This window comes from Hydra vulgaris, chromosome 06, assembly GCF_038396675.1.
Source record: "Hydra vulgaris chromosome 06, alternate assembly HydraT2T_AEP".
Taxonomy (NCBI): domain Eukaryota; kingdom Metazoa; phylum Cnidaria; class Hydrozoa; order Anthoathecata; family Hydridae; genus Hydra; species Hydra vulgaris.
In genome coordinates, this window is record NC_088925.1 from 42,143,032 (window position 1) to 42,153,098 (window position 10,067).

General features: G+C 26.8%; 1 long non-coding RNA gene across 1 annotated transcript; it reads right to left on the reverse strand.

The window, feature by feature from the left end:
- Nucleotides 1-7,358: 7,358 nt before the first annotated feature.
- On the reverse strand, nucleotides 7,359-8,498 carry LOC136081038 (uncharacterized). Its single transcript, XR_010638837.1, has 3 exons — nucleotides 8,428-8,498; nucleotides 7,749-7,871; nucleotides 7,359-7,663 (listed from the first exon to the last, which is right to left on the reverse strand). It is a non-coding gene; the product is annotated as an uncharacterized LOC136081038 (long non-coding RNA).
- Between the last annotated feature and the right edge of the window lie 1,569 nt (nucleotides 8,499-10,067).

Sequence of the window (10,067 nt, forward strand, 5' to 3'; positions counted from 1 at the left end):
TTGTTGAAAGTATATTTATAGAGTTTTTTGAACTTATTCTATTAGTCTTATTAAGTGAAACTTGTGAATCGGTTGACTTTCCAGAAAATCAGTTTCGTCATTTGTTACCTTAAAAAATATCGCCGTTTGCAGTTGTATTTGGAGTTATTTTTTAATGATTGAGTGGAAGTATAATTGTATTTTCAATATATTATAACCTTTGCATTTTTGAATTATTGAATGTGCATTTTCCATTTTAAAGCCTTTATTTGCAATAAGTTATTTCAGCATGGCCGGAAACTGCCGGTTACTTAAACTCAAATAAAAATTTCTAACCGAGTAAACTTCTACAGTTTGCTTCCATTGCGACTTTACTGTTTCAAAAACTCCAACATCTAGTGGTTGCAAAAACATACTTGCTTGAGCTTGCAATTAGAATAAAATTATGTTGTTTGATTCAGATAATCTTTAAAAGCATTACAACAAGTTAAAATTGTAATCATTCGTTTCTCATTTGTTGGGGCAAGTTGTTTTGGATTTTTTGTTCCTTTTTAAAAAAATTGTTGACTTTACCTTATTCAAATATCAATCCACTTTAATCAAAGTTGAACACACGAAACGGCTTTCATTTAAATTATGCTCTCGATAAACACCATCAACCTGACTGAACCATTCATCAATAATTGTCGGTTGTGAAGACACCGCTCTTACAGCTTGCATGATAGTATCCTTTCTTCATAGATGTTTTTTTAATTTTTTTTTTATTTCGTCATTTTCATAATAAGTTATTAACAAAATATTTTGAGTTAAAATATGACCGGAGCAGGCAGAAGACAAAAGTCATATCATCTTGCCCCTTTTTTATCGTTTACACTATCATAAATCTATCATAAATTTTTACAATATCAGTAAAATAATATAAATACTTTTAAATAAATATTTTACATTTCTTTATACATAAAAAAAAATATTTTTACACACATAAAAATATATATATATATATATATATATATATATATATATATATATATATATATATATATATATATATATATATATATATATATATATATATATATATATATTTATATATATATAAAAGTAAATAATATATATATATATTATTATATATAATATATATATATTAAAAGTAAATATTATATATATATAAAAGTAAAAGTAAATAAAAAAAAAATACTTTAAGGCATGAAAGACTAAATTAAATTTGGTTTTGTGTTGTTATTGAAAGGAAAAAAGTTATTTTTTATTTTAATTTTACGTGTTTACAGTTTTAAAATACATAATTAATTTAAGAAAAATTAATTCTAAAGTGCATTTTTAATGTCGACCAAAACTAATTGAATTTCTGAATGTTGTTAAAGAGTTTCTTATCCCGCGGGCACAGATGCGTTCATTGTGCGTGCAATGTACGTCCAAAACACGCCCGTCCGTTCGTGGACTAAAAACCTTCTAAAGTAATTTTAAACAAGTCGAACCCAAATAGCAACTAAACTAAAAATACTTATATAAGTTTAGCCGTATACATAATAAATTTCATCGTTATCATCTACTATGATTATAGTTTTATACGATTATAATTTTTATGATTTAATTCTTAAATTAATCTGTGGAAGACAAACAAACGTGTTTTCCGAAGTCATCATTGCAAATGAGAGGAAAATAGCTAAACGAAAGCTTTGCAGATCCATGATAGATCAAGAATGTCTTTGGCCAATGATAAATAAATGGAAAACAAAGTTTGAAGATAGATTGACCAAGTGTAGACTCTAGGGAGGATTCAATTCCGAAAAAAATGATCCAGATTTTAAAAGTTTATATTTTGTTTGTATATCTTACTTTCTATTGTTATATATTAAAATATATAACAATAGAAACTGCTGATACAGTATGGAAATGAGCTTGGCTTTTTTTGATGCTTCTACTGAACATTTTGATATGCGCTGTCTCTCTTTTTCCTTATTGCAGGTACGTGGAAACCCGCGTTTTACGAATCCGAGTTTTGTGCTAAAAAACTGTGCCACGTTTTTTAGGGTTTTTTTTTAGTTAGCTTAGTGAATACGTATATAGTTGGAAAAACTTTAAGAATTTTATATCAGCAAAGATTATTTTCAGAAACTAGAATAGTTAAACTTTATTACTGTTACGTATATTATATCACTAGATGGCTTTATAATTGAGTTTTTTGATGAGTAAAACTTTGTTGTACATTGGTCACGAAATTAATGTTGGACATGAAACTATTCTTTTTTATAAGTTTTTCATTGAACTATACACCTGCCAAATTTCATTGAAATTTTTTTTGTAGCAGTGTCTATTTTTTGTCGGACTTTAGGTAACTAATTTTCATTCGCCCAAAATGGTCGCGGGAGACAGAGGGGCTAATTAAACATTTTTTTTACTTGATTTAAATTAAATAAAATTTTCATTAAAAAATGGAAAATTATGACAGAGATAAAGGTTTTTAATATTGTTTCCTACTTATTAAAACTTTGAAATGAAATTATTTGATATGTTTTTTACTTCATTGTTGTTGTGCTTTAAACTATTAATCAGATATTTCATAATTGAATTTTTTTTTTATATTAGGGTGTGTTAAAACATCATCAACTCATTTACCATGAGTTTTAAATTCACATTTAAACATATATGATGGTTGTCCGGTGTTAATTTATAAAACCTTTTTAATCAAAAAAAAAACTTAGTTTTGGGACTATAGGAAACAGTAGTTATGTTATTTTATCTTTTTCTTTTTTTTTAAGTTTGAGGGAGGGTGGGGGGGGGGAGAGAGAGGCGTACGTCCTTCCTATTAGTCATAGTTAAATACCACTTGTATACGTAAATTCCTGTATAACAAAATTTTATATTGTATACAAATTGAATTCATTTTAGGATAGATTTATGAAAAAGTCATTTTTGATATAAGGAGTATCAAACCATCTCTATCACACCCACCTCCATCGTTAACATACGCCTCTCATATACTTTGGTGGTTTAATACAGATTTATAACAAACTTGTTTGTATACTTAAATTATTTGTCTTGAAAAAGACTTTTTTTTGAAAAAAGGGTTCAATTTCTCATGGTAGAGGTGGTAATTTCTTGCCCCCTCTACCACTGGATACGCCTGGTGGTTGGTCAGTATAAATTTGTAACCCACTCTTACACCCATCTTTTGATATCAAAAAATTTGTATTTCTATAAGAATTGACACAGTCATGACTATTTAAGCTTAAAAAAACTTATTTTTGATCAGTTTCTTCAACAAATCCACAAATCAAAAAATCAGGGTGCGGATTCACAACTTTTGCGTAACTCTTGCGTAGCTGAGCAAAAGTTACGAAAAACTTACACAAAATATTTTTTGCGTAACTATTTGGTATTCACAACTTTTTCGCAGCATTTGCGTAAAGTTAAGGTTGTGCATGAGTTACGCAAAACTTACGCAAACACTTACCCAAAATTTAAGGCAAATATTTTATAAATATTTGTATAAAAGAAGTAGTTAGTATTACTAATTCTTTTTTTATTAAGACACACAGGGCAATGTGACCAAACAGTGAATGTTTCTTTTTTAAAGACAGGGCTTAAATTTACTTATTTTTTATTTATATTTACAATTATTATTTTTTTTTTGTTGTTGCTATATTTAAAAATGTAGCAAAACCATATAGGGGCTATTCAAATAATATGTGATATTCTTAAATAGGGTGGAGGTGTTTGAAAGTGTCACCAAATATCATATGGGAGAGTGAGTGGTTAGCCACAGTGTGACATGACAAAATTTTTAAAATTTAAATTCTAATCACAACGGAATAGCAAACCTTTAGCATAAAAGTACAAACTCAAAGATATATTTGTTTAAAAATAATGTCACGTCACAAGTAGCGTGAGGAGAGATTGTTTAAAATGTTACATATACAAAAGAAGGGAGTCTAAAAACAGCAAAAAAGTGTTTCGTATTATTTGAATATATAGCATATACGTGCAATTACTTTTATCATATAGCATATACGTGCAATTACTTTTAAAAGTAATAGCATATACAGCATAAACATTCTTTCAATATATTTTGAGTATCTATTAGCAAAACAATCAAAATAATTATTAATTGGATTAAAAATGGAATAATTAGGAGTCAGTTGGTTTATTAAATGAGATATCGATTATTAACAAAATGCTAAACATTACAAGCACTCATTAAGAAATAATTCGGGCATATTTATTCAAATCCAAATGGGTAATATAAATTGTATTATCCTGGGCTTATATAAGATAATTATTCGGCTTCCTGTATGATGCCATAAGTGAATGCCCATTGGTTTTATTTAACCCTAACTCTAAACCTGCCGCGAGCCTTATTTGTAAACGTTACTGGCTAAATAAACTAGCTAAAATATACAGAAAACTAGCATCTGAAAGAACTTTTTTTTCTATTATTAATATAAAAAGAAAAACAACATGAAATTAATATTTTGAGGCATTTTTTTGGCGCCCATACCGGTCTTATAGTATTAAAAAAGGTCTGGGTTCACTCCTGATCAGATCATGCAATTTGTCTTGCATTGCTTCAGGAAGTTAAAACAAAATACTTTAGTTTAGCATAAAATTCCACGTTCATAAAATAATGGAAGTGCTAAACTAAAGTGTTTTTTTTTTTTTAACATCTTGTTTTCATTCTTACTTTTCATACCCTAGGGTCTAAGAAAACATCACGATAATTGTTAAATTTTCTTTTCAGTGGTCTTGTTTTATCATATAATTTATTTGAATCAAAAACACTTTTATTTGCAATAGGGAATCACAGTTTCATTAAATAAAGAAATCGCATCAATAAGTTCAAGAAATGCATTTGATTGCATTCTAGTATATTTTAAACTATTTATAAACAAAATTTCTATTGTCAGAAATATAAGGAACATTTTGAAAACATAAGGAAAAGTTCAACATCTTTTCCATAACATATTATGAAAAATACATTGTATTTTTCATATATTATGGAAAATGTTTCAATTGTATTAATTAATAAAAGTTGAGTTTGAATTAAAACCCACTTTTTTTTTTTCAGTGATATTTTAGATTGAGAATTTATGGTACCATATTTGCATGAATAGAAACATGATTTTTATATTTAGTGGATAGCGTAAAGTTAATTCTGTGAATCAGGTACGTGCACTATAAAAAAGTTTGACTCTTTGACTGAGCAAGTATTGATTAAATCACAACAATAAGTATTGTAGTAGGTTTTCAAGACACCAAATACAGTACAATCTAATAGCTACAACCAGTGTGAACAATATGCTGTCATCTCAAGAGTTGTAATACTATTTTTAACAGCAACAGATAATAATTCTACTGAATTGTGAAAAGCACTATCACTACGTTTGGACTAACTGGTGGATCAAGGATCTTTTTATGGAATTTATGCTCTTTGCAATAACAAACTACAATAATGAGATTTCATGTAGAAATACGAAAAAAAGAGATCTACCAAAAAAAATTAAACTATTACAGAATATGTTTATTATTTGCAAATAACAATATTATTTACCAAGAAATTTTTAAAAAACAATGCTCTTTTTTTTAATAATTTAAATTATCCATAGATATTAATAATATCTCCTGATAATTATAATAATTAAATACAGAGCATTATTATTCAAAATAATCTTAATATTGTTAATACCTTTGATTAATTGAAATTATCGAAAAACATAGCATCATTTTTCAAAGTAAGTTTAGTATTTAGGTTAAAATACTCTTTTACTTCAATAGCCTGATTACTAAAGAGATAACTTTAGCATTATTGTATTTTGAAATAATCTTGTTCTCATTTATAAATAAATAAAAAAATATTTGAAAAACTAATGAATTGATTACATATTTTTGTGAATACTGTATATATATTAGCGCAAATATTTTCCCTCTCACACAGAGAGAGTGAGAGAGAGAGACTCTCTCACTTTTTATGCTAGTTATGCAAGTCAAAGTAAATACTCCAATAATATTATTGTATATATTTTTATATAATATAGTATAGATAGTATAGTATAAATACAACCATAAGTTAATATAGTATGGATATATCATATAGTTTTGATGTATGACAATAACTAGTTTTTAAGTTAACATATTTAATAAGTTATTGGCATACTAAAAAACTATATGATATATCCATACTATGGTCGCTCTCCTTGTTTTAGCTAGGCTATGAGAGAGTGAACCATCCATTATATAGATTGTGTGTATATTTTTTTAACTTTAAATTTAAGGCGAAAACAAGTTTTATAAAACTTGTTTTCACCTTAAATTTAAGGCAAAAACTAAATTTTTGGTAAATGCTATTGCTGTTGTTTTAAAAAAAAAACTATAGTTGTATTATTTAAATAAATAACTTAACGTATAGCAGTATAATATTAAGATAAAATTATATTTTATTTGCAATAACAAACAAAATCTGAAATCTTTTATAATAATAAAAACCCCATTTTTAAAAATTATTAGATAATTTAAAGTTACGCCAAACTTAGGTCAGAAAATAGCAGACGTAACTTTTCTTGCGTAAAGTTTGCTGAGCACTTTTTAGGAAAATGTTGTGAATACCGTTTTTTAGACTTTTTGCGTAAGTAATAACTTACGTAAAAACTTAAAAATTTTGTAAGTTTTTGTTTACGCAAGGTTTGTGAATACCACTTAGCATAACTTTGAACTTAAGCAAAACTTACGCAAACTTTACGCAAATTTTGGACTTACGAAAGTGTTGTGAATCCGCACCCAGTACTTAAACCGTCATAACTTTGAAGTTTGATATCATAATGATATCAAACTATGATATGTATCATGATATGAGACGTTTATGATATCAATATGATATCAAAATGAAATCACTTATTGATATCATTTTGAACTCTGGGCTTGATATCATAACATGATAAGTTTATGATATCAAAATGAAATCATTCATTGATATCATTTTGAACTCAAATCCTGATATCATTATATAAGAAGTTTATGATATCAATACGATATCAAAATGAAATCACGCATTGATATCATTCTAAACTTAAAACTTGTTATCATAATATGAGAAGTTTACGCAAAACTTGTTATCAGAATATTTCCGCTATAATTATTTTATTATATTTAATAAAAAAATATTTTATTATTACTTTAACTAATTAGACTTTTATAAATAATATTTTATAATTGTTTTAAATAGTTTTCTATTTATTTAGTGAAGTTAAATTATATCGTATTAATAAGCATTTTCTTGAAATTAATAGGTGTCATATTACATATATTTAAATATAAAATATAAATTCAATATTATATTGCATAACGTTTAGAAAAAAAAGTCAATATAATTATTAAGTCAATATATAATTATTAGGAGTTTTATTTGAAAAATTATAGATAGCAAATACTCAGGTAAAGCCATAACAAAAAGAAATACAGAAAATGTCACAAGTTTGTAGATTGGCCTTTGATAGATATATATTCAGAGAGATAGAGATATGGGCTCGGCTATAGCATCGCTTTAACTTTACAATTGGGTTTTTCGACAGAAATACAGACTTGATCTAAAAGTCACTTTTTGAATGACGCATTCTACTTCTTTTCCAAATAAAATTTAGATTTACTTATCGTCTGAAAACAATTGTGCAAGCTGAAAATAATAAATAAAAATATTAGCCACCAAAAAAAAATTTAAATAATTGTCTAAATATTAACAAAATAAAAATGATTTTTACCTTTTCAACAAATTTGTCTCATACTAAGTTATGTAATTATTTTTTTCTAATAAGAGTTAATTACTGCCACCACACAAGCTTCATTGCTTTGCAATTCAAATTGCAATTATAAACCTAGAAAACCTAGAAAAAAAATGACATTGGCATTATATCTCAGACTTTTACAAAAGCATCCAAGACTGTTGCAAAATTAGTTCAGTTTGTATAAGTTTACCGTAAAAGTTTAAACACATTCATAAAACTAAGCCTACCTTAGTATTTAAAAAACATTAATAAGCAGTCCCCAAAACCTTCTAAAAGATGTTATATAATTTAATTTTGTTTAAAAAGTTCAAAAAGTTCTAATGATCTGTTATTTGAAAATGTAAATATACAACTTGCAACAGTAAATAAAGCTTGTGGGCACAATGAAGTAAATATAATTAAATTTTGTTATGAAAATTTATCAGTACTAAGTGGTACTATAGAATTGACAGTGCTGTCAATTGTATAACAACAAGGTTTATAAAATAATGATCTTCCTAAACTCTGGAAAAATGTATTGAATCATAATAGAACATGTCAACAATATGTACCACAATATAAATAAATACTAACACATTTGCTTGTGTATATATTTAATTAATTTAGTTTTTCTTATTTTAACTTATTATTTTAGTATTGTATATTACTATTTCACCTTGTCATCATTTGTTGCATTCTTACATTGGTTGATATATATTAAAAACAACTATCTGAGCGTTTTTCAACCTTCTGCTGTTTTATTACGTAAAACCGTATATAAATACAAAGTTATAATTCCCACGACAATTATAAAACTAGAATAGTCATTAAAATAATAATAATCATATGTGAATGCGTGACTTTCATCACGTTTATCTACGTGACTTTTACCACGTATAAAGCGTGCACACGAAATAAATGTGAAAGTACAAAACAACTAAAAAAGCTCCTCAATTTTTATTTCAAACCAAGTAATAATTTTAATACAATAATATAAGTAAATCAAACATTAAAAAGAAGATTAATTATTCCTGTGGGAATCTAATAAAATTTCGAGCTTTTGCTTTAGTGGTACCCATAAGCTTGCGCACAGAAATAGAATCAAAACTATTTGATGCTTTTTTAAATGATATTTTAATATCTTTAATGTTTCTTCAAAGTTTTTTTAATTTTTTTAATTTTTCTTTTAATAATAGCCCAGTACTTTTTCAATAGCTCTCAATTCTGGGCAGTTTGGAGGATTTTCTGTTTTAGGCCCAAATTTCACATTATTCTTTTTATACCATTCCATAGCTAGTTTACAATAATGAAATGAAGCTAAATCAGGCCAGAACACAGATCTGTTATTGTGTGATTTAATGAGAGGTAAAAGGCGTTTTTGTAAACATTCCTTAACATATATTTGACCAGAAAGTGTGGACTGAGAAATATAAGGTGCTGATTTTTTGCCACAACTGCAAATAGCTTGCTAAATCAAAGCTTTTTTAGTGAACTTGTTTTATGTATTTAAATTTCTTATCTGCTTTTCCTCTACATTTGGCAATATAATAAACAGCACACACACACACACACACACACACACACACACACACACACACACACACACACACACACACACACACACACACAACAGATGATGAGGGCTCTAAAAAGGCTAACTGTATTCTTATGACATTAGATGCTTTTTATAAGAAGATATATTCAACATTTAACTAAACAAAAATCAAACAAAATTAACAATTAAACACAAAAACAACATTTAACACAAATTAAACAAAAACATCCACTCTTGAGACAATAACTTTCATTATTCTTTGCATTAAACTTTTTTTACTAACTGCTGCTCTTGATAAATTTTTTAAAACCCTAGCATTGTTCTCAAAGCAACAAAGAAGTTCATGAACATAACCTTATTGAGTCAATTATTCTTTTCTGTACAATATATGAATAGCTACACTTAAACTAACAATTAAAAAATGTACTTTTCGAAACCACTTGCCCACAATATAAAGGAAAGTTCTGAATTTAGAGGCTTTTCGCAACTTCATATATTTTAGACTTGGTTTTACAACATGGTTTACAATTAAATTCTATATGAATGTATTCTTTAAAGGAACATAAGCAAACAGTTACTAAATTAATTTGCCCAGATTACAATCAAAAAGAAGCAGCCTCTTTTCCACATAAAATATATATTTTTAGTACAAGCAAGGTCCACACCTTGAATTGCGTTGAGAGGGATCTGCTGCACCATATCTACTTTAAGTGACTCCAAGATACTGATATCCTTGTGATGATTTTTCTGATTTTTTCCTC